Below are 26,595 nucleotides of genomic sequence, written 5' to 3' on the forward strand. Positions count from 1 at the left end.
CATGCCAGGCCTTCCTGTCTTCCACCATCATCCGAAGTCTGCTCAAATTCGTGTTTGTTACATCAGTAACACTGTCCAGCCACCTCATCTTTTGCCTTCTTCTTTTGCCTTCTGTCTTTCCTAGCATCAGGATCTTTTCCAGGGAGTGCTCCCTTCTCATTTGGTGGCCAAAGTATTTGAGCTTCAGCTTCAGCATCTGATCTTCCAGTGAACAGTCTGGGTTGATTTCCCTTAGGACTGACTGATTTGATCTTCTTGCAGTACAAGGGACTCTAAAGAGTCTTCTCCAGCACCACATCTCAAAAGCATCTATTCTTTGCTCGGCCTTCCTTATGGTCCAGCTCTCACAGCCATACATTACTACTGGGAATACCATCGCTTTAACTATATGGACTTTTGTTGGCAGGGTGATGTCTCTACTTTTTATTATACTGCCCAGGTTTGCCATAGCTGTCCTCTCAAGGAGCAAACGTCTTAATTTCATGGCTACAGTCACCATCTGCAGTGATCTTGGATCCCAGAAATGTGAAGTCTGTCACTACTTCCATGTCTTCCCCTTCTATTTGCCAAGGTTTGATGGGGCCAGATGCCATGATCTTAGTTTTTTTGATGTTGAGTTTCAAGCCTACTTTTGTGCTTTCCTGTTTCATCCTCAACAAGAGGTTCTTTAGGTCCTCACTTTCTGCCATTAGAGTAGTGTCATCTGCATATCTGAGGTTGTTGATGTTTTTCCTGGCAATCTTAATTCCGATTTGTGCTTCTTCCAGGCCAGCATTCCGCATGATGTACTCTGCATATAAGTTAAATAAGCAGGGTGACAATATACATCTTTGTCGAAATCCTTTTCCTATTCTAAACCAATCAGTTTTTCCATATCCCATTCTGACAGTTGCTTCTTAACCCTTATACAGGTTTCTCAGGAGACATGTAAAGTGGTCTGGTACTCCCATCACTTTAAGAACTTGCCACAGTTTGCTGTGATCCACATAATCAAAGGCTTTAACATAGTCAATGAAGCAGAAATAGACGTTTTTCTGATACTCCCGTGCTTTCTCCATAATCCAGCAAATGTTGGCAATTTGATCTCTAGTTCCTCTACCTCTCTGAAACCCAGCTTGAGCTTCTGGTAGTTCCCAATCTACATACTGCTGAAGCCTAACTTGTAGGATCTGTAACATGACCTTGCTGGCATGTGAAATGAGTGCAATGGTGCGATAGTTTGAACGTTCCTTGGCATTACCCTTCTTTGGGATTGGAATATAAACTGCTCTTTTCCAATCCTGTGGCCACTGTTGTGTTTTCCAAGTTTGTTTACATAATGTGTGCATCATTTTAACAGCATCATCTTTTAGGACTTTGAATAGCTCAACTGGGACACCATCATCTCCGCTCGCTTTGTTGTTAGTAATGCTTTCTAAAGCCCATTTGACTTTACCTCCAGGATGTCTGGCTCAAGGTCATCGATTTCACTGTCATGGTTGTCTGGGACATTGAGATCGTTCTTGTATAATTCTTCTGTGTATTCTTGCAACCTCTTCCTGATCTTTTCTGCTTCTGTTAGGTCCCTACCATTTTTGTCCTTTGTCATGGCCATCTTTGCATGTAACGTTCTCTTGATTTCTCCAATTTTCTTGAATAGATCTCTTGTCTTTCCCATTCTATTATTTTCCTCTATTGCTTTGCATTGTTCCTTTAGGAAGGCCTCCTTATCTCTCCTTGCTGTTCTCTGGAAAGCCGCATTCAGTTGGGTGAACCTTTCCTTTTCATCTTTGCCTTTCGCTTTCCTTCTTTCCTCAGCTATTTGTAAAGACTCATCAGACAGCCACTTTGCTACGTTGCATTTCTTTTTCTTTGGGATGATGCTGATTGCTGCCTTCTGTACAATGTCACGAACCTCCATCCATAGTTCCTCAGGCACTCTGTCTATCAACTCTAGTTCCTTAAACCTATTTTTCACCTCCACTGTATAATCATAAGGGATGTGATCAAGGTCAAACCTGAGTGGCATAATGGCTTCCTCAGTTTTCTTCAGTTTAAGCCTGAATTTTGCGATGAGTAGCTCATAATCTGAGCCGCAGTCAGCTCCAGGTCTTGTTTTTGCTGACTGTAAGGAGCTTCTCCATCTTTGACTGCAGAGTATATAATCAATCTGATTTCTGTGTTGCCCATCAGGTGATGTCCACGTGTAGAGTTGCATTTTAGGTTGTTGGAAGAGGGTGTTTGCTATGACCAGCTTGTTCTCTTGACAAAACTCTATTAGCCTTTGCCCGGCTTCATTTTGTTCTCCAAGGCCAAACTTGTCAGTTGTTCCGGTCATCTTTTGACTTCCTACTTTGGCATTCCAGTCACCCATGATGAGGAGGACATCTTTTGGGGGGGGTTAATTCTAGAAGGTGTTATAGATCTTCATAGAACTGGTCCACTTCAGTCTCTTCTTCATCAGTGGTTGGGGCATAGACTTGGATTACTGTGATATTGAATGGTTTGCCTTGGATAAGGACCGAGATCATTCTGTCATTTTTGAGATTGTATCCCATTACTGCCTTCCTCACTCTCTTGTTAACTATAAAGGCCACACCATTTCTTCTATGGGACTCTTGCCCACAATAATAGATGTAGTGATCCTCTGAGTTAAATTCACCCATTTCTGTCCATTTTAGTTCACTGATTCCCAAGACGTCAATGTTCAGTCTTGTCATCACTTGTTTGACCACATCTAGCTTACCTTGATTCATAGATATTACATTCCACATTCCGATGCAGTATTGTTCTTTGCAGCATCGGACTGTTCTTTCACCATCAGACACGTCCACAGCTGAGCGTCCTTTCAGCTTTGGCCCAGCCGCTTCACTCTTTCTGTGGTTACTTGAACGTTCTTCCCCAGTAGCATATTGGGCACCTTCTGACCTGAGGGGGTCATCTTCCAGCGCCATATCTTTTAGCCTTTTGTTTCTGTTCATGGGGTTTTCTTGGCAAGGATACTAGAGTGGTTTGCCATTTCTTTCTCCAGTGGATCATATTTAGTCTGGATTCTCAGCTGTGGCCTGTCCATCTTGGGTGGCCCTGCATGGCATAGACCACAGCCTCATTGAACCACGCAAGCCCTCTCGCCACGACAAGGCAGCAATCCATGAGAGGGAATGCATAGGTGCTGAACCTTTATTTGCTGTTCCTTGAGTGATTTCTCTGCTCTTATGCAGCTTACTCATCTCTTCTCACGTCATCGTCTCAGGGTAATAAATAAGAATGTAGCTTTGTGTTCAAATACTACTCAGGCTTAGTGACTCTCAACTTCTAAGAAATATTAGATATTTCTGATCTTTTTGCCCCAATGGAGTCCTTTTAAGAATATGGAAGATTTCCTGAAAGAAGGCTGTTGAGTATAAAAGCAGTGTGACGGCTAGAAATTCACTGATATCTCAGTTTCTATATTGTAAGTGGATATAAGCTTTCATTTTTCATTTGTAAGCTATTTAACTTCAGAAGAATTCTTCAAAAATTCCATAATTCTTTAAAACTTACCGTGGCAGATGCTGATTCAGTCAAAAGCATTATCAAATGGATGTGCCATTTTTACCCTGCATCTGTGATAATTTGTGACTAGTATGGGTAGTTCTGAAAATTATTTCACATTTTTTGAGCCTGCCTTTAATATATCTACATATAAAGGATTTTGAAGCCCTAACTTCCATAAAGCATCCCATCTTAGATAAATTCTTATTTGCTATAGGAAATTAGATGAATGACTACTTTAAAACATTTAATAAATATCTAACGTGATTTCGGCAGCACACGCTGATTCTGTAAGTGCTTCGTGTGCTGTAGCTCTCTTTGGCTGTGGTTTGTGCTGTATAGATGACAGCTGGCATGTCTAGGCTAGAATGTCTGTATTGTAGGTGGGGAAAAAAAATCTTTTCTCATTGTGCTTCAAATGAACATCCTTGCACAAAATAAGCATTTGAAACAAAAAAAAATCTGATCAGTGTCATAGCCACAACATGAGGGAGCTTAAAACTCTGTGTATGGTTAATGCTGCTGAATTTTCTGCCGTATTTTTAAAACCAGGATTTTTATCAAATAATCTATGAAAGGTTTTTAAAAAAGGAATTGTATACGGCTAGTCTAATCGTTACAGTGTTAAATAATAGTACAGCATGGATATGTGAAAACAGGAAGCAGGAGGACCAGTAGGCTGGTAAAGGACAAGAGTAGGTTGTTAAAACAGGTGGCTAGTACAGCAAAGAGCTTAAATTAAAGCTTAGTGTTTATCAGAAGAGCTGAACTTCCTTGCATCCTTGTGTTTTTTTAAGAGCAGGACATTGGACAAGGGCATTAAATGTAACAGTTGAAATAGAAGGATTTAATTTAGGTTAAGAAAGTAACAAATTCGCAATGGAATACAGCTATTGAACACAAAATATAAGTAACTATTTGTTGTATTTCTAATATTTTACCATTGCAGGGAAGGGCGACCATGGCATAAAAGTTGGTAAGCTTGTTTGTGTGAGTTTGTGAGAGAGATGCAGTTTATTGCAAAGCCAGTCTTACATTTTCTTTGGCTCTGAATTCTGGAATTTCAAGAAACGTCAAATATGAAATATTATAGGCAGGAATATGAGACAGAGTCCATGAAATATAAAGCTGCTTTAATCCATTTAAGAGTTACTAAAATGCCCCAATAGATTTCATGGTTGTTAGCTAAGTTCATTCAGTAAATGTAGCTGATCCACCTTGACACCTTTGTTTGTTATTAGACCATTTAAAACTTTGTGCTATCCACATTATTGTTGTGCTTATTCACATACATGAAACTAAATGATGTAAAACAGATAACTGTAGATATGGCAGTATGTATTCTACTAGAGAGCCAGTTTGGTGTAGTGGTTAAGTGTGCGGACTCTTATCTGGGAGAACCAGGTTTGATTCCCCACTCCTCCACTTGCACCTGCTAGCATGGCCTTGGGTCAGCCATAGCTCTGGCAGAGGTTGTCCTTGAAAGGGCAGCTGCTGTGAGAGCCCTCTGCAGCCCCACCCACCTCACAGGGTGTCTGTTGTGGGGGAGGAAGGTAAAGGAGATTGTGAGCCGCTCTGAGACTCTTTGGAGTGGAGGGCGGGATATAAATCCAATATCTTCTTCTTCTTCTTCTGACTGGAATAGTTTCTTTGAGAGAAGAGCCACTTAAGTTGGAGGAAGACTTTAAACCTTTTTTTCACTACAGTGTCTCTGAAGGTTGTGGTTAGATGTGGCATTTCACCAAGGTAAAGCAAAAATGTGCAGTAACTTGGCTTGTTGCTGGATTCACACTTCTCATTCCTTCTCTTCTCATGCTGTGAATCACAATTAAATGCCAGCTCCTGTTACACCTGATATACTGTGCAGATGTGCATACCATGTGTGGGGAAGCTGACTCTGGTTGATTACTGTGCACAGTTTCCCCTTAACTGCAGTTATTTCTTCTGTCAGCTTATTTTCTCACTATGGAATAGCACAGGAAGAGTGAATGGACTTAGACCAAGGTTTAAATCACCCCTCATTAGATATTTTCTAAATAAAAGTATGTATGTCTTATTCAGGAATTTAATTGCTAAAATGATAAAGGCAAGCTGATTGTAGAGATTCAAATGACCTCTGGGAGTATGTTAGAACTTAATTATTTAATTATACATTTTTCCTGTTGTAGAAAATGATGTCTTGCTTAGCTTCAGAGAATAGGCTTAGGATCCCATACAGATTCTGGCTTACAGCTTGCAACCATTACAGGATTTATATAGAGGTATCAGTTGGAATTGATGCTTAGAATGTACTGTTTTTTCTTTCTTATATTTGTATGCCACCTTTTCCACCCAATTTAGGATCCCCAAGGTAGTGAACAATTAAAAAAATGTTGAGATACAGATATATGTATGTAAAAATATTTAGAACACTTACATAAAACATAAACAGACAGATGAACAGGCCAGTGAGAGAACTCCAGACAAAACAAAGTCTTCATCCACTGGCAGAAGACAACAATAGAGGGAAACAAATGAAGGATGAATTTCCCTGGGGAAGGCAGTTCCAGAGTTTGAGCACAATGAGCAAGAAGGTAGTCTCTTGGTTGCTACCAGTCTAACCTTGGATCATGGAGACACCCATAGCAGAACTTCTGAAAAATGTGAGTGATTGAGTAGGTTTATATGGGAGTAGGTTGTCCTTTCTACTTTAGTCTGCCTCTTCTGCCTATACCTTCCCTTCCTCATTTCCTAACACAAAAGTAAATCTAAACCAGAAGCATGGAGTGGTGGTGATGATTAGGTAGACCAACTCATCCAGATGGATCAATGGGAAATACCTGTGGTACTTGCCAGTCCTTGTCTCCCAGTATCATGTAGTATGGTGACTGACAGTTCCTTCTTTTCTTTGTAAAGCAGCCATTCATACATTCATAATATCACAAGTTCATTTTTGCTATCAGTTCAGATTTCATTTAAACCAAGTTCTTAAAATGAAGCCTCTTTCCGCTTCTGTAAGAAGCAGTTTTAAGTTTTAAAATGAGCTCCTTTCACCCAGAAAACAGTCATTCGTGGACACTATGTTCTGTTACTGCAGTCCTAAGCTCTGCTCATGACCTGAGTTCGATCCCCAGCAGCAGCTGGGTTTTCAGGTAGCCAACTCAAGGTTGACGCAACCTTCCATCCTAAAATGAGTACCCAGCTTGCTGGGGGGAAAGTGTAGCTAATTGGGGAAAGCAATGGCAAACCACCCCGTAAAAAGTCTGCTGTGAAAACGTTGTGAAAGCAACGTCACCCCAGAGTCAGAAACGACTGGTGCTTGCATAGGGGACCTTTCCTTTCCCAAGTAAATGAATATTTGAAATAGGCCCACAAAAGTTATTCTCTCTCAAATTTATATAATCTGTAAAAAGGAAAGGTCCCCCTCTCAAATTTATATAATCTGTAAAAAGGAAAGGTCCCCCTTTCTGACTCTGGGGTGATGTTGATTTCACAACGGTTTCACAGCAGACTTTTTACGGGGTGGTTTGCCATTGCCTTCTCCAAGGTGGAAGCTGGGTTTTCAGGTAGCCGACTCGAGGTTGACTCAGCCTTCCATCCTTCTGAGGTGGGTAAAATGAGTACCCAGCTTTCTTGGGGGAAAAGAGTATATAATCTGTACACATGTGTATATTACTAGACTGTATTTTAAAAATTTGGTCTTTGTCAGTCTTCTCGGTCTATATGATGTTTTTTGAACCTAGTTTAAGATAAGGCTGTGAGAATTCCTGTAAACAAGTAGCTCATGTAAGGAATTTGAGGGTAGTGAGGAGAAGCTGAAGGGACAGATAAATTTTCCTGGAATCTGTTGATCAGGTATTTGAAATGGGGAGGAGGATTAAGTGCATCAGAATTTTCCTGCTAAAATGTTGGTTACCCAACTGTAATACATTGGTTTTTGTGAGAAGGTTTTACTATTTGAAGTCAGTGGGAATGCCAGCAAACCTTGCTTCCTTTTCAAATAATCCTTTTTGAAAGTCTGAAGGAGATGGATAAAATGTTCCTCACTGTTCCCAGCAAGCTATTTAACAAGATTCAGAAAGATCCCTACAAATGATGGCGGTTGAGACATTTGATTTTGTGGTTTCTGTAGAAACTAGTCTTCAGGTTCAAAACCTTAACACAGTTTATAATCAGCAGATTTGGTAGAACTTTTTCTACTGCATTCATTTAGGCTATTTAAGGATGTAGAAAATATCTGTGCCACTTCTCCAGGGAATTTATTCAAGGTGGCTTACTAAGTAAAGCATGATGAAACAAACAGTTGAACTCATTAAAAGTTAACAAAACCCAGCATTATAAACTCTCTTGGAGCATAAAAAGTTAATCAACTTGCAATGACTGTTAAAATAATTCTTAGACTAGAAACAGGCAATAAAAAGTAATGCGTATAAGTAGAGAAAATACATGACAATCTTTTGCCCTATTTCAAAAAGAAGAAGATGATGATATTGGATTTATATCCCGCCCTCCACTCCGAAGAGTCTCAGAGCAGCTCACAATCTCCTTTACCTTCCCCCCCCCCACAACAGACACCCTGTGAGGTAGATGAAGATATTGGATTTATATCCCACCCTCCACTCCGAAGAGTCTCAGAGCGGCTCACAATCTCCTTTCCCTTCCTCCCCCACAACAGACACCCTGTGAGGTAGATGAAGATATTGTATTTATATCCCGCCCTCCACTCCGAAGAGTCTCAGAGCGGCTCACAATCTCCTTTCCCTTCCTCCCCCACAACAGATACCCTGTGAGGTAGATGAAGATATTGGATTTATATCCCGCCCTCCACTCCGAAGAGTCTCAGAGTGTCTCACAATCTCCTTTCCCTTCCTCCCCCACAACAGACACCCTGTGAGGTAGATGAAGATATTGGATTTATATCCCGCCCTCCACTCCGAAGAGGCTCAGAGCGGCTCAAAATCTCCTTTCCCTTCCTCCCCCACAACAGACACCCTGTGAGGTAGATGAAGATATTGGATTTATATCCCGCCCTCCACTCCGAAGAGTCTCAGAGCGTCTCACAATCTCCTTTCCCTTCCTCCCCCACAACAGACACCCTGTGAGGTAGATGAAGATATTGGATTTATATCCCGCCCTCCACTCCGAAGAGTCTCAGAGCGGCTCACAATCTCCTTTCCCTTCCTCCCCCACAACAGACACCCTGTGAGGTGGGTGGGGCTGGAGAGGGCTCTCACAGCAGCTGCCCTTTCAAGGACAACCTCTGCCAGAGCTATGGCTGACCCAAGGCCATTCCAGCAGGTGCAAGTGGAGGAGTGGGGAATCAAACCCGGTTCTCCCAGATAAGAGTCCACACACTTAACCACTACACCAAACTGGCTCTCTGTTAAGAGCCGTTAAGGAAAGTGTTCAACTCTCCGTTATCCTTAATATGTTACTTTTCTGTGTGCTGTGAGGGTTGGTCTTTCTAGGACAGAAATCAAGCATGAAACTTCACTTTGCCCATTTGGATTTGAAGTGATGCAGTCTTGGGGTAGATGAAGCCGATTTGTTTTTTGCTGTTGACATAAATTAGCTCATAGGTGAGATCTGTGAGAAGTGAACAGAAAATATTCCGAAGCATTCTAGTTCTTTCATACACAGACTATCTAAAAGCTTAGAGCCAGTTTGGTGTAGTGGTTAAGTATGCGGACTCTTATCTGGGAGAACCGGGTTTGATTCCCCACTCCTCCACTTGCACCTGCTGGAATGGCTTGGGTCAGCCATAGCTCTGGCAGAGGTTGTCCTTGAAAGGGCAGCTGCTGGGAGAGCCCTCTCCAGCCCCACCTACCTCACAGGGTGTCTGTTGTGGGGGAGGAAGGGAAAGGAGATTGTGAGCCGCTCTGAGACACTTCGGAATGGAGGGCGGGATATAAATCCAATATCTTCATCTACCTCACAGGGTGTCTGTTGTGGGGGAGGAAGGTAAAAGAGATTGGGAGCCGCTCTGAGCCTCTTCGGAGTGGAGGGCGGGATATAAATCCAATATCTTCATCTACCTCACAGGGTGTCTGTTGTGGGGGAGGAAGATAAAGGAGATTGTGAGCCACTCTGAGACTCTTCGGAGTGGAGGGCGGGATATAAATCCAATATCTTCATCTACCTCACAGGGTGTCTGTTGTGAGGGAGGAAGGGAAAGGAGATTGTGAGCTGCTCTGAGGCTCTTCGGAGTGGAGGGCGGGATATAAATGCAATATCTTCATCTTCTTCTTAAAATGATACAGTGGTTTCTATAGCACTGGTTGTGAGGTTTGAAGATGTGAAACCCTGTAAACACATGGTACATATTTGAATGGACTTGCAGAATCACTGATAAAAAGCTTATTTTGTGTCTCTTCTTTCCAAAATACTTTTTTTTGAAGAGGACTGACAAATTTTCAAAGAAGTACTGTAACACTTTAAAGACCAGCACAATTTTGATGGCCAGAATTCAGAATATACACCCTTATTTTCAGATAACTTCAGGTTAAAGTGGGGGGGGGGGGGCAATATTTTACTGGTTGAATGCATTCTTTGTGTGCAGGTCTCCACATTCGGGAACTGGCATCTCCAAGTAAAGGGATCTCTGGTAGCACAGCAGGGAACAATGTGTGGAGAGAACCCTGATGCCTACTGATGGTCAGATTGGACAGTGCAGGATTGGCTGGACCCATGGTCTGATTAAGGTGACTTCGTACGTTCAAAGCTGCAATCCTGTGTATCAGTTGGGATTTTTTGTTGTTGTTGGCTCTGGTGACCTCTGGTGGGTTTTCAAGATGAGATGTTCAGAAGTGGTTTGCCATTGCCGGCCTCTACATATTGACTCTGGTTGTCCTTGGTGATCTCAAAAAGGATATCATAGCATTGGAGAAAGTCCAGAGAAGGGCAACTAGAATGATTAAAGGGCTGGAGCACTTTCTCTATGAAGAAAGGTTGAAACGCTTGGGACTCTTTAGCTTGGAGAAACGTCGACTGCAGGGTGACATGATAGAGGTTTACAAGATAATGCATGGGATGGAGAAGGTAGAGAAAGAAGTACTTTTCTCCCTTTCTCACAATACAAGAACTTGTGGGCATTCGATGAAATTGCTGAGCAGACAGGTTAAAACGGATAAAAGGACGTACTTCTTCACCCAAAGGGTGATTAACATGTGGAATTCACTGCCACAGGAGGTGGTGGCGGCCACAAGTATAGCCACCTTCAAGAAGGGTTTAGATAAAAATATGGAGCACAGGTCCATCAGTGGCTATTAGCCACAGTGTATGTGTGTATATAAAATTTTTTGCCACTGTGTGACACAGAGTGTTGGACTTGATGGGCCGTTGGCCTGATCCAACATGGCTTCTCTTATGTTCTTATCTCCCATCAAAATACTGAGCAAGGCTGACCCTGCTTAGTTTCCGATACCTGATGAGATTGGCCTAGTTTGGACTCTGCTGGTTTTGGGCTAGTTAAAAAGGTAAAGGTAGACCCCTGTGCAAGCGCCAGTCATTTCCAACTCTGGGGTGACGTTGCTTTCACAGCATTTTCACAGCAGACTTTTTACAGGGTGGTTTGCCATTGCCTTCCCCAATCATCTACACTTTCCCCCCAGCAAGCTGGGTACTCATTTTAGGATGGAAGGCTGAGTCAACCTGAGCCAGCTACCTGAAACCAGCCTCCGCCGGGATCGACCTCAGGTCGTGAGCCACTTAGACCCCATTAAATCCAGTAGGACTTATTCTTAGTATTTATGTGATTCCCCCTTGGCCACTGGATTGGAAAAAGTTTTATAAGAAATCAGTGACAAAGCTGACTTCGGCTTGAAGTTGCAAGAGTTCTGTATTCTTACTGGCTGCATGACACAAAAGTAATAGAAGAAAAGTAAAGCTTTTATTAAGAACACTTTTTAACTATTTAAGAACAATCTATGCCTCTTTTCCAGAGCCTTGTATGAGGTGGTACAAGTAAAGTGCCATAAAATCATAAACTGTCAATATAAAAACAAAATCACCCGAAAATGTTAAAAGTACCCTAAAAATCTCAGTAAAGCATTTTTCAGACCAGAATCAGACCTAGCACAGTCTTGAAAAATAATTGAGAGACAAAATTCTGGGAACTGGGGCTGTGCCTTCTCATTCTTTCTCCAACTTCTCTGCACTTTGTTCTTTTGATGGAGAAGATGCCAGATTGGAAAACAAAGGAGAAAATGGGCTCCAAAGACAGTCAGAGTAAGTCATAGAGCATCCTTGGGTTGAAAACAGAAGTAAAATTTGGTTAGAAACCTAGAGCTGTGTTAATCAGAAAGACACAGTGCAGCAAATGACTTTGTCTTAAACAGCTTTTACACTTCCTTGTCATTGGCTACTTGGCAAGTTTTGTTCCGGAACATGGCATATAGCATTTCTTACCTGGTTAGTTTGAGATACTTAACCTCTGGTTTAGAACATTTATTAGTAGTTTGGAGCCCTTGGCAAGTCTTTTCATTATCCTCCTCCTCCTCATCATCATCATCACCTTTTATTTATATCCCGCCCTCCCTGTCGAAGCAGGCTCAGGGCGGCTAACAACAAAATTCAATATACATTGTACAATACAACATTTTAAACTACAATTAATTAAAATCTATTAAAATTCTAAAAACAGTAAAATTAATATTTTGTGCTATTACCTAGATGGTGAACTTACTTAGCAGTTCTAGTCAGTGAAGGCCATTCGGAACAGGATGGTCTTGCAGGCCCTGCGGAATTGTTCAAAGTCCCGCAGGGCCCGCATTTCTTCTGGAAGTTGATTCCATAATTGTGGAGCCATAACAGAGAAAGCCCGGGTACGGGTACTTTGAAGTTTTACCTCTTTTGGCCCGGGAATAGTCAGCAGGTTCTTCCCTGCTGACCTCAGTGCTCTCTGGGGTTCATGTGGGGAGAGATGGTCCCTAAGGTAGGCAGGTCCTCGGCCATACAGGGCTTTAAAGGTAATGACCAGCACTTTGTAACGAATCCGGTAAATAACTGGTAGCCAGGTATCCTGTGTCATTTCCACTATTAGAAATTGTCACAATGGACTTTCAGTGTGTATCTGACCAATTGTCACAATCTTCTTTCAGTATGTATCTGACCAATATAGCCCTTGTAAGTAGAAAAAAATCTGGCATCAGTTTCTGAGCCCTCCTTTTATTATTAGATATCCAGGATTAAAGCAATGACAGCAGTGAGACCAATGCAGTGGCATAAACCAGGGCTGGTTAGTCATTATTTGATCTAATGCTTTAATTATATTTTGGCTGTCTTTTATCAAAGGAATAGCGTATAGCCCCATGCGTAATGCAAACCAGGTGCAGAAGCTTGGAACTTGTTCTCTGCCAGTATCTTGGGAAACAGATTTTGGCTTCTCCCTTTCTTGCAAGCCATTTCTGTACAGGGATGAGATGAAGTTTTACATGCTCTTTGGAAGTGAAACTTTAATGTCACTGCTGACTAACTTATCTATTTGATGTATTCTTCTTAGGTGGGATAGCTTTCTTTCAGTCCTTAAAAATCTGCCAAACAGTGAAGAGATGGAATACTTTTAGATCAGTAGGACCAATCTGGAAGCACACTTTGTGCCCAGTCCAAATATACCTAGCTTTTCCAAAAGTGAGCTGGAGAAAACAAAACAGTTCTGCACATTTGCTGCCAAAGATAGCTTTAGATGGCATTGATTGATCATTGCCTCTGCTGTTACAAAGGCACCACTTTCTATTCTTCAAAGTATATTTAAATAAAAGGTAATTTTTGTAATTCATTAAGATGGCCATATAAGTAGTCATGCTGCAATAATTAAAAAAAAAGAAAAGAAAGTAGCCTTCTTCAAGCATATATGGGCAAGATTGTTGAATCCACTGGACTGTTCTGACAGTAGGCTGATCATAAGTCTGTCATTCAGATTGTTAAGCCAGGTGGAAGCCAAGCTGAAAGACCCTCCGCACGGTGGGTACACTTGCCTAGCTGTAACTTCTAATAATGCACATTTTACCAAAATGGTAGAAAGTGCAGTCATATGGTTGTGTTTAGAGGTTCTTTCATCTTGTACCTGTCCAAGACAAGAATATGAAATATATTCCTTAAAAGATATAGATATCTTTTAAGGAACTAATTTTAAAAAAGCATTTATAGAAAAGGTGCTAGTTCTAGGATGGAACATAACCTTAATTTAGGGGCAACAGGAGAGTGTGTGTGGAATAGGGTAGGTCTTGATTTTGGATAATGTAATCAAATTCCAAAGAACTCTTTAATGCCAGTAATACACCATTAAACCTACTGCGAGCATCCTTTCTATTAAATTTTATATGCTCTTTAACCGCTAAATCCCATAGATCCTCTGTGCAGGTTTCAATATAATGGAGCATTTGCTGATTTCCAGTGCTGTGGTATTAGTCACATGGCTGTCATAATCTGTTGTTTCTTAAAATAGATTCTGATTTATACAGGATATTGACATGATGAGAATGTATGGTGAAAAATAGCTGAGGGTCAGATAATAGAAGTTATGCAATCAGGTCTCAGATTTCATGGGATTTTCTTACAAGTTATCGCACAATATATGATTTCATTAGTTGATGTGTGCTTCTTCCTCTGGCCCGTACAATTTATCTACAGCATGTATTTGAGATGCCACTTTCCACTGCAACAATTCTTTTGGCGTCACACACCAGTTGAGCTCTTGAGGATGACTCTCTCATCGTTTAATGGCCCAACTAAAGGCAATAATATCTGAATACTGCAACACAGAAGTCCTTCAGTAAGGAGGGAAGTGAATTTATTGGCATATGCCCAAAGATGTGTCACTGGGGAAAATTTAAATGCAAGACAAAATTTTCACTTATTTGAAAAGTTTCTTTAAACATCAATTTTTCTTGGGCTTACCACTCAGGTTTGGCAATCATTTGAGCTTTGGTTGTTTATAAGCCTGTTGTGAGTGAGATTAAAAAAACTGTAAAAACATTGCTGCTTTTGATTCTTTTGTTAATTTGTCATTTAGAAATCCATTGAGGTGATTTTAAAAAGATTAGATATGTTATATATTTTTCCTTAGATTTTATTTCAACTTTTAACTGTTCTTTCCCCCACCACTCCATATGGTATATGCAGATCTTATGGAGTGTGACTGGTTATTGGTTATATTGTTTATAATATTTTAAACTTTTTATTACTTAGTGAATTGTCTGAATCTGTGATTTTATTTGGAAATTCCCCTGGAATTCTCTGGTTGAAGGGTAAAGTGGAAATACTTTAAACTAATGATCTTATGAATTTTATATTTTTAAGGAATACCACAGCAGCTAGTAATTTTACTCTGGGTTGCCAACCGACAACATAGGCAGACTCTAGACCAAGCCCACTTAAAGCTCAGAGGAGAAAAAGATGCTTTTATTAGTGGGGGAAGAGATAAGTGGAATGTGCATTCTGATCTAATGCAAACAGTTTGTTGTAGAGCAGAAGAAGGGGGAAAGGAGTTCAGGAGCATTTTTACCTCCATTAAACATTTTCAGAATCCGTCATGGGTCTTTTGCTCTTGCCTGTATTTGTGCAGCATGTCCAGCTTTTGACAGTAAGCACAGTGTCTAGACAGGCTTAGCAAAAGCACTGTTCTAATAAATTTTTCATGCAGAAGCACTCCCCGTAATTAGGTAATAGATGCAAAAGAATGGAATGAACACAAGAACAAATGCTTGAAATAAAATAATCAGATTTCTAGCTGGCATGTTTCATAGAGGCAGCCATGTTGTTACGTTGCAGCAAAAGTTTTTGGTGTCTTAAAAGGCATACACTTCGTGATACACATGATTTCATGGTTATCGGCCCTTGCGGATATTGTAGAAAGGTCAGAAAGACCAGAGGTGCTTTTCATGTTACATGGCTCCACTTTCACCATTTGTTTTCCATTCGTACCCAGGAATGTGTGATTGTGTATTTGGTAACTAGGCATTTGTGGCAAACAAGACTGAAATGAAATATGTTCCATTGCAATAAATAAAGACTAAATCCGCCCCTTTATTTAAAACACTGATAGCGTTTTAACTTTGTATGTATGTGTGTGCATATAGTCAACACCTGTTGCAAGTCTTAAGTGAGAGATAAGAGATCTCTAATTTGGGAAGGGTAGAGAAAGCAAGATGTGTTGGGCATAGTTCATGGAAAAAATAATATGGAAAGGAACCATTTAAGATATTTGAAGCCCTAGATAAAAATGGAAAAAATTGGAAGGAGGTGTGTGTTTCTGCCTCCTCTCGGGGTTTTCCCCCTGAGTGTGGCAAGCGCTGAATAAAAGTTCTATGAAATGTGGGGGTTTTTTGGAAAGACTGAAATGCTTTACTTTATAAAGATTTTTACACAATACAAATCTATAACATTACATGATATATAACACTTTAAAGAAAGTGTTTGTTTAAATGCCAACAGTTAATATGCTGTATTTTTTATAACAACATACCATAGATTAGTTCAGAGTTTCCTGTGTTATAAAGTTGAGTTCTATGTATTGTGGACTTCAGCAGGAATGATTTTGTTTGCTACAGAATTTGCTTTTCAAAAACAAATTAACCATTACGTTTATTTTCAACTTATTTCCCCCTGTTGATCAAATGGCAGAAACCAAGATACATGTGTTAAAGTAGTCATTTGCAGCTCATGTTTATTCCCTAATACTGTGTATAACCATAGATATATTTGTAGAACACAAAGATTCTCAGTCATTCATTAGAAGAAGCTACAATACAATTAATACTTAAGAAGGCTGCTGTCAAACAGACCATTTTTAGAAAGCACAGTTGTGAACAACTGCAGATGAGTATCCAGTCACTCCTTTCTGGGGAAGACCTTAGATGTGGGTGGCTTGAGTATTTCTGGTTGAAACTGATAATGTAGTTCCCTTTCAGTGAGGATTTAGTCACTCTTTTAGATTATCAACATACTAGGAATAAGGCCCATTGTCAGGAAAAACACAACAGGCTCTAGAAAGAGGCTGTGGGTGAGTGCCCCCCCTTCTCTTTTCCACTCAACCAAGTGAAGGCATTCATCTTCCCACCCCTCTCCCAACTACCACACACCCACCGACCACCTCTTCCTCTCAACTACCTGCACACCCTTGGCACTCCACTACTCCCCACACCTGTGACATTCACTCACCTCCCACCCTTCCTGTCTCCCCCCCCCCAGCCTTTGGCATTCACTCCCCCCCCCACCCTTGCTGTCTTCCCACCCACCCTGCAGCTGAAACAGACCCCAGCTTTCCCCCCTCCCCAAATGCATGTGTTTGTGTGTGTGTATCTCTGTCTCTGGAGTGGCTAAAGCTCTGAAAGAAGTCCATAACGGATATACGGAAGGATAATTGGGGGAGGGGGCGTGGGGGTCATGATGACAGTCACACAGATGCCGTGGGCACCAAAGCAGCTTTTTTTTTAAAGGTTAAATAAACAAACTTTATTGAATGTTTTATCAGTACAGTGATGACATGTCCATACATTTTACAAAGACAGGATCAGTCTAATGTTAATGACAACTATAAGATCTAACAGTCAGTATAGCAGAATAAACAAAATTAGTTCAAGATCAAAAATAAATCAGTTTCTTGTAAAATAAATTCTGAGGCTCTTCTCCCCCCTTTTTTACATTTTAGAAGTTTATTTGAAATAAATGTTATACAGAACACAAGTTGTAGCATGCAATATAAGTAAAAAACAAAACACAGAGTACTGAAATAAATGTGGAACCTAAATACGTTGGAAATAATGCAAAGCTGTATGAAACCATAAGGACCAGAGGTTAGAAGATCTCTCTGCTTTCAGTATTCAGAGAAAGCATGTTTATAGGGGGAAATCGAATGAAAAGAGAGGATAGGAAAGGAAAAAGGGTACAGTGACAATGTAAATTAAAGAGAAGATAAATATAGATAAAACGGAAGGTACCCACTCCTGTGCCTAGGAAAAAAGAATGCTAGAGAACAGATAAGAAAATTATAGAAGGAAGTAGGTTAAAGACTAGACGCATATCATAGCCATTTGTGAAGGACTGTAAGGGGAAAGTTCCTGCGAAGTAACATATTCCATGAAAGGAAACCATTTGTCTGAGAAGTTTGAATTTGCGTGAGGAGACAAGGAACCTTTCAAACTGTCAGTTATTTTCCATAATGAAATGCTCCCAAACTTTGAGAGCCACGTGGTCGTTGTAGGAGCCTTGGAAGCTTTCCAAAAGGAAGCAATAGAAGACTAGAGACACAGCTTATGGTAGGAAAGTACTGCAGCACGTAGTCATGACAGCAGAGACTGATGATGTCCCACCCAACTAAGGGACACTGCTCGTGAAGGTCCCACAAAGATGTCCTCTGACTCTAAGGGAGAACGGACTATTGGTACTCACCGTGAGAGGTCCTTGCTCCTCAGAGTTCAGGAAGACATCTAGCCTCTCCCTTTCATCATCTGTCTGCTTTGCATGTCCTTTATTTCTTCCTGTGTCTGGTTTACTACATTGCGCTTCTTGATGCTGTTTGTCAGTGTATTGCTGTTTTAAACTAGTTACATGTTCTGACTATTGACATGTTTTACGGTCAGCTTAGTATAGTTGGGCTTCACTGCTTTCGGAGTCCCATAACTGAGAGGTGGGGTTATTCCAAAGGCACCAAGAGGAAGAAGAAAAAAGTGTTTCCTGCCTCCCTATGGAATCCTGGGAATAACACCCACAAAGAAGAAGAAGAAGATGATTTTGGATTTATATCCCGCCCTATACTCTGAATCTCAGAGTCTCAGAGCGGTCACAATCTCCTCTACCTCCCCCCCACAACAAACACCCTGTGAGGTAGGTGGGGCTGAGAGTGCTTTTATAGCAGCTGCCCTTTCAAGGGCAGCTTCTTTGAAAGCTATGGCTGACCCAAGGCCATCTCAGCAGGTGCAAGTGGAGCAGTGGGGAATCAAACCCGGTTCTCCCAGATAAGAGTCCGCGCACTTATCCACTACACCAAACTGTCCTCCTGAACTCTAAGGAGAAAGGACCCCTCACAGTGAGTACCAATGGTCCGTTTTTGTAGAACACGGGTCTCCCCTGCTTCCTAACTTTACTGTGTTCATCCCGTTTGGTTTGTTTTACCTGAGGAGAGACAGGCTCCCTGCCCCATCCAGAGATGATGGGGCCAGGCCAGCAGTGAGTGAGGGAGAGCAGTGGATCCAGTCAATGGGACGTAAGTACAGTTGAGTGGTGGTTGTTAGGCCAGTGGGTGAAGAGGTTAGTGTCATGGGTCAATGAGTGTTGGAAAGCACCAATACACCTTGGCATGCATGTGTGTGTTGACTTACAGGAAGAACATGACCCTGCTGGTGTTGACAGTAGTACATGAATCCTCCTTGAAGATAGTTGTGAAACTAAAATTGATACAAAAATGTGGCAACTAGAATCTTTATTGGACTATGCTGCTGTATTCATATTAAGCCAACACTGTGTCACCTACATTGACTTTCAGATTGTTTCTGGGCCCAGTACAAGGTCATGTTCCTTCTATCTCTAGAATGCCTTCTCCCAGATATTTAGAGAGACCATTGTGCTAATAGCCTTTCAGACTGGTTAAGGATCTACCTTCAGTTTAGACTTAAGAGCTGCTCTACTACAGTGGGCTATATTTTATGTTGGTATTATAAGAGGAAGGTGACTTCCTTGTGATATATATAGTAAAACTTTGGTATCCAGCACACATGAGGAATTGTGGGTCGCTGGTTAATCAAATATGCTAGACACTCAAGGTTCTTGCTTTATTCTGGCCTGTACACTGAAGAATCCAAAGTGACCAAACCCCACTCCACTGGGAATGCTGTGGTAACAGCATTGGTTGTTGGAAATACTGTAGTGGTTTAAGGCAGTGAGTTGGCCATCTGGAGAGATGGGAGTAGGAGTGTTCATATTCCCATAGATGTCTCAGGGGAAGGTGCTTTGCCTGTTGATACTGGTTAATTGAACATGCTGGACATCAAATGCTGAATAACAAGGGAGGGGCCATGGCTCAGTGGTAGAGTGTCTGCTTTGCATGCAAAAGGTCCATAGTTCAATCTCTGAGATATCCATTTAAAAGGACCAATTAGTAGGTGATGCGAAAGACATGTACCTTCACCTGTACCAGTGGTGGACCTATGGTCTGGTTTAGTATAAGGCAGCTTCATAAGTTAATGTATGTTAACAACATTTTTATTGTATTAGCAGTTGCTTTAAAGCAAAGGTGTCACTCATTTGCTACATGGCTAGCTCTCACATAAATGTGACTTTGTTGAGCTAACCATGTGTGCCATAAAATGTAAGAACATAAGAACATAAGAGAAGCCATGTTGGATCAGGCCAATGGCCCATCCAGTCCAACACTCTGTGTCACACAGTGACAAAAAAAAATTATACATACCCACACACTGTGGCTAATAGCCACTGATGGACCTCAGCTCCATATTTTTATCTAAACCCCTCTTGAAGGTGGCTATGCTTGTGGCCGCCACCACCTCCTGTGGCAGTGAATTCCACATGTTAATCACCCTTTGGGTGAAGAAGTACTTCCTTTTATCCTGGCTGCTCAGCAATTTCATCGAATGCCCACGAGTTTTTGTCTTGTGAGAAAGGGAGAAAAGGACTTCTTTCTCTACTTCATCCCATGCGTTGTCTTGTAAACCTCTTATCATGTCACCCCGCAGTCGACGTTTCTCCAAGCTAAAGAGCCCCAAGCGTTTCAACCTCTCTTCATAGGGAAAGTGTTCCAGCCCTTTAATCATTCTAGTTGCCCTTTACTGGACTTTCTCCAATGCTATAATATCCTTTTTGAGGTGCACTGACCAGAACTGCACACAGTACTCCAAATGAGACTGCACCATCGATTTATACAGGGGCATTATGATACTGGCTGATTTGTTTTCAATTCCCTTCCTAATAATTCCCAGCATGGCGTTGGCCTTTTTTATGTAATGCCAGGTACTGGAGATACAAACTTTATAAAGGACAGCAGCTGGTGTGTTCTCACTGCAAGGCCCCATGGGCTGAGGAAGGTGTGGAGGAATATCCACGAGTGGACTGGAGGGTCTTTGATACAGTAATGGGCATAACCTCCCACTCTGCCTGAAGGTGGGGCAGACCCATTTCTCAGCCTGCTTCCACCTCCAGGGCTGTGAGCCCAAGCCCCTGGGCAAAAATGTGAAGCAGCTGGGCATTGTGAGCCCCCCCCCCTGCCCCCAAGCCATCATGGAAAGGGACTGGGAAGACAAGTTGAGCTAAACCCCTTTCCCCAACGGCAGAAGTAGGGAGGGGGTGACAGCAGCCCAGATCCAAGGCTGTGTGTTACGGCAGGACCCAGCCGAGCCTAATTAGCTGGAGATGCCAGTATGACAGGGGCCATCAGGGGATCCATGGTGGGGTGATGTTGGAGGTTCAAGCCAGAGATCATTGGCAAGCCATGCCCACCTGAGACCAAAGGCTGCTGGATAATCTGATGGGGGAATGGGCAGTGTGCACACAAAGCCATGCATTTGACAGAGGCCCTTGGCTACTCAGCAAACAGTATAACTGGAGATTGCTGGCACCCATGAGGTGGCATCCACCTATGGCTGAAGGCCATGAGGTGGTCCATGGGGGTGGCGGCCTGGCTGTCAGGTTGCAAGCTTGGTGGCAGGACTAGGTGTGGAAGAAACTGCTAACCCTCATCCCTGTGGGCTAAAGCACAGTCTCCACATGGGGGGGGGGGGGTGAGAATATGGTGGCAGCACTGGCTGTCAGCATGCCCCAGCAGAGGATTATCTGCACCTCTCACATGCAAACACCATTCCCACAGCCATCTTGGGCAGCATCCCAAAGCTGGAGGCTGAGCAGAGATATGTGTGATCTTGCCTTGGAACCCTGAACCAGTATGAATGCAGCTGTGGTGGCTCCCAGCTTACCAGTGAGGCTGCCACTGAAGTGAAGACTTCTGCTTGATCTGGTGGAGCCACTGTGTGGCTTTAGCATGGCAGAACAACCTTGACTGCAGCAAAACCACAAGAGTGGTTCCACCCACTCGGTCCACTGGAGCACCCTCTAGTTCCTTTCCTTGCACCAGATGCTCGTGGGCCAGATAAGAGCCCTGGATGGGCCAGTTCCGTCCCCTGAGCCTTATGCTTGACACTCTTGCTTTATAGGCTTTTGATCTAATGCTTTTATGTTCTTAAATTGTATTGTGAACTGTCTAGGGACCTGATGTGGTAAAAAAAAATTCCATATAAATAAATCTCCAGTGAACTGGCTTCAATGGAACTCCTGGTATTGGTGATGTGGCTCAGTTTCCTTATTGTATGTCTCAAAGGGAATCTGAATGCTTTAAAGTATGAAAAATAAGGTGTAGGAATCTCCTCTTTGACCTCCCATGATCTGACACAGGAACCTAACTATTTTAATGTTTCCGATCCATCCACTAAGTTCAGATAAGGAATGCAGACGATAAAAGGAGTGTCTGGATCCAAAGTGTATTGTGAGTGGCTGGCTTCTAGCTACGGAACTCCCTTTGGAAGCTTGCGAAAGCCCAAATATACTTTTTTTTGGAAGCAATGGCTGCAGTATTTGGTTTTGGATAATTTTTAGCTCAGCACATCTACAAATAACATAGTTCTCTTGCCAATCATTCGGTTTGTAGTTTTGTACTTGGACCATTATGTTTCTTCATGGATCCATATTAATGTGTTATCTAACTATAATTCTCTAAGGAAATGGTCAGGTTTTGAAGCACATTCTTTAGGGTTCTGAGGGCAGTTAACTGTAATTCAGTCCTTCCTTCATCAGTGGATGCTGAGTGAAGCAAAAGAGCATTGAAAAGTTATGATAGGTAGCTGACCTTTCTTCAGTATTAAGTCCCCCTTAATTTGCAATGCTGTTGTTAGTGGTTACTTCTTTGGTGAAATAACTCTGTAATCTGCTGGCTTCTCCCTTTCTTCAAAATCTTGCCACACCAACTTCCAGGGTGGAACCCAGGCTTTTAAGTTTGAAAATGAATAGTATTTTACCACAAATGGAAAACGTTTTTAGTTCTTTTTTCCTCATCCCTTAAAACTATTCAATTTTCTTCTTGAATAATACATTTTGAAGTCAGCCAAGTCAGCACAGTGCTGGATTCCTCATCTGATGAAGTATGCTTAAGAGCACACAAAAGCTTACGTTCTAAATAAAAAATTGGTTGGTCTTAAAGGTGAAACTTGACTCCTGCTTTGTTCAACATTTCGGAGTCTTCAGTCATCTCTCTGCAATGAATGCTAAAATCCCAGATTCTTTAGGTGCGATGTTCAGAATCTTAACTCTGTTCCTGTTGTGTTAATCATCATTGCCTGCTGCAAGAACAGTATAATAAGCATAGAATCTTGGGGTGGTGGTGAACAATTTGGAAATGCTACCACTCTTTAGAATTCTCCAGGATTCTCTAAAATACTAGCAGACTGATTTACCCACTCTTTCACTCAGTTGCTGTCAACATTCTCTGCTTTTGGAGCCTATTTCCCATCTAGGTCTTAAAAAACCAATAGGTTGTTTGACCAGAAAAAGACGGCAGTATAACAAAAAGTTAATTGCTGTTCAATATTCATTAAAAGCAATGTATAACTGCAGCAACTATATATTTACACACAACTAATGTTATGCCAAAATCCAAGCATGCTAACAAAGTTATTAAATGATAGCTAGAGCGAATGGGCTTGTTATACAGATGAGAATCCAGAAATTTTCTTTTCGGAACCAAATACATTACACAGAAAAAGAAGAAATGCTCGCTAGTTTCTGCCAAAGATCTATCACAGATACAAACTTTGGATCCCCATTCTTGGCCTGGTCCATGTAAAAGAGCAAATGTGGAAGTAAATTCATTCTAACGTGGGGGGGGGGGGGATCTCTGATAGTATGACACCAGAGTACAATTGAAATAATATGGTAACTGGCATTGATTAAAATATGGATATCCAAAGTACATGGATGAACATAGATGCCACTTTTGAGCTAATTTAGTTCTCATCAGGTTTGTTCGTTTTCCTGTGGTTAAGTCATTTTTTAGCATACCTGAAGAGTTCCCAGTTAGGTAGACTGTTACCTTGTCTGTGTGTGGTCTAGGTTTGCTCCTTTTATCATCTGTGCAGGAAGCAAACAGGGTACTATTACACTTAGTGATTGATAAAGCAAGAAATATGTAGCACAAAGCAAAGCAATTTTGAGTAACAGGTCTAGAAGATGAAATGTGTTATGGAACATTCACTGCTTATTTCAACAGTTTATCCAACAATCTAAACTTTTTATTGATAATTGAAAGGATTGTTATTACATTAATTCAACAGAAAACAAACCATTTCACATGATCCTATATTTCAGAGTTGTCATTTTTTTAAGGGTTTTTTAGAAACATACCTAACCAGTTAAACCACTTCATGCGCACAAGTTGAATGTTATTTTTATCTGTGCCGTGGTTTATATTGGGTAATATACCAGGATACAAATCTTTTTTTTAAAAAAGCTTTGACATAACGTGCAGTTAATTTTTAAAACTTCCTTATTAATTGATTACATTTTTAAAACTTCCTTATTAAATGATCGTATAGAGCAAATCTGTGAGTTAATTTGTAAGTCCATATGAATGTGTTGGAATAATGTATTACATTCACATATAGTAAGACTGTAAATTCTGTAAATATCTGTTTTCTTATCCAGACCAAGCTGGTTGTTACAGAGCCCCTTTTTGAAAGCAATAGTGAGTATATGGGATAACAATGGCAAGAGATTGGCCCCTCCTATCTCTTTAATTGCTACCTTTTTGAGGCAACCCTGGTTTGTTCCAGCGGCAAAGCACGACTCTTACGGTTTTTGGAGCAGAAACTCAATAAAATTCTTGTTTCAATTAATCGTTGGGAGCTCAATTTTGTCGATGGTTGAACTGAGAAAGAAACTAAATTGCCTTCCTTCTTGGTTTGAGTATACTCAGCTAACACACCTTTTAAACTCCCCAATGTTGTTAGCAGCTAAATTACGTCCTAAAACTGATTTTGAACGATTGGTGATGAATTTTAACCAAAACAGTAGACATACTATCTCTAAATTGTATCGCATGTTATTGTTAGATCATTTTAGACAGCCGCCTTCTTATGTTGTACGTTGGCATAGAGATTGTGATATGATTCTTGATGCAGACCATTGAGATTCTGTATGGTCATCAGAAGCTTTTAACACCAATTCACTCAATACTTTGCAGTTAAATTATAGAATACTTTTAAGGTGGTATTATACTCCTATACGTTTAGCACGTATTTTACCAGACTGTTCCCCTTTGTGTTGGAGAGGGTGTGGCCAGAAAGCTTTTTTTTTCCATTGTTGGTGGGAATGTGAGAAAGTCGTAAGCTTCTGGAAATGTATTATCCAAAAGGTGTCAGAAATTACGGGTGTTCGCATTCCATATACTCCAGATTTCATATTATTGTATAACTGGTTAGATTCGAAAATTCCATCTAGGCATCGCTCATTGTTGGTAACTCTGCTGACAGCAGCAAAATCTGTCATAGCTACCACATGGAAAAGCCCTAATTATTTAAGTGTTGATCAATGGTTTTCCAAAATTTGGGACCATATGGCCATGGAAAAAATTGCATCAGGTCTCAATTCTATAGATCCCTACATGGCCCATGAAAAGTTTATTGCAAAATGGTTTCCGATAATTGAAAAGTTAGACAACGATCCTTGCTATGTAAATTCACTCTTGAAATGTGAGAGTTATAAATTTCTGTTACTAATGTAAATATGGTTAGTTTTGGGCAGGCCTTTTGGTTGTAATTCGAAATATTTGGTTACAATTCGTTTAGGGGTTTTTGAGGATATATGTACACATATTTTTAAGAAGGATTCTTTTGACTAAAAAAAAAAAGAATGTGAATATGATAAAAATTTAAATAGAAAAGGAAATTAATTGGAACTAGTATTTCCATAACAACTCATTTGTTATGAGGGCTGAATCTGACATAAATGATACCTTGTCTGGCCAGGCCACATGCGTCAAAAAATATAATGCCAGATAGTAGAGATATAAACCTTATAAAGGGCACAGACAAACACAATTAAGGATTTTTTTTAAAAAAAACCCTTAAAATAAAACATATTTAAAACATTAGCACTTGTTGATCTTAAAGGTGCTTTCTTTGTATCTCTTCCATGGGATCTAGGGAATTGGGCAAAGGAAGCCCTGGCTCTGTCCTTCCTTCCCCAGGGGACCAGGAGGGGGAAGGAGTCTCAGCCCAGAGAAGGAAGAGAGGCTTGGCTGAATAGTTCTGCTGTGCGATTGAAGGAGCCTGGTAAAGCAAGCTATTTCTCCTTCCTTCATCCCCAAGAGAGGAGCCACAGCCAACGCAGAAAATAGAGGTTTTGCTCTGTAGCTCCTGTGCGATTGAGCAAGCCTGGCAAAACAAGCTGTGATGATGGCCAGCTGCTTGGGGGTCTGATGAGAGCCCTCTGGGGGCCTGATTTGGCCCCTGAGCCACACATTTGACACTCCTGTTCTATACACACAATGAAGCTAGCTGATCTTTCTTTTAAAATTAATTTTATTTAACTATTTATATCCTGCTTTTTATCTCCAAGGGGACCAGGTTGGGGGGAAGAGTAACACACAATATAAACACAACAATGAACTATATTTTTGTAACCTATTTACTTTTCTATCTAATTATCTGTTGATATTCTGCAATTATAAAGGAAGAAAAGCTTAATCTGTCTCTGTTCTAGGTCATCAGAGCAGTTTGTGACAAGAAACATAATTAGCAAGCAATTTTTCTCCCAAATTCCCAACTCAAATAGTATTTAATACCAATTTATATAGAAAAAAGTTAGTTTATAAGGTTGTGATTTTGACCAGAATAACAGAGGGCAAAAAAGGGGGCTGCTACTATTTTTGGTCTAGCAGGGAACCCAATACATCCAGTATGTGAAGGGTTCATTTGCCTCCTAGAGTGTCCACAAAGCAATTGAATGGTTCTATGATCTCTCTAACAATAGAGTTTGAATCTAGGGACTCCCTTTGTCATTTTATTAAGACCAACTGTCTGGGAGCTCTGTGTGTAGTATTGTTGAGAG

General features: G+C 41.0%; 1 protein-coding gene across 3 annotated transcripts in view; it reads left to right on the forward strand.

Moving 5' to 3' along the window:
- Nucleotides 1-26,595, forward strand: part of TANC1 (tetratricopeptide repeat, ankyrin repeat and coiled-coil containing 1) — a 221,405-nt gene that overhangs the window by 35,355 nt on the left and 159,455 nt on the right. The window lies entirely within an intron of this gene.

The sequence above is a fragment of the Heteronotia binoei genome, chromosome 16 (genome assembly GCF_032191835.1).
Source record: "Heteronotia binoei isolate CCM8104 ecotype False Entrance Well chromosome 16, APGP_CSIRO_Hbin_v1, whole genome shotgun sequence".
In the NCBI taxonomy this organism is placed as follows: Eukaryota; Metazoa; Chordata; class Lepidosauria; order Squamata; family Gekkonidae; genus Heteronotia; species Heteronotia binoei.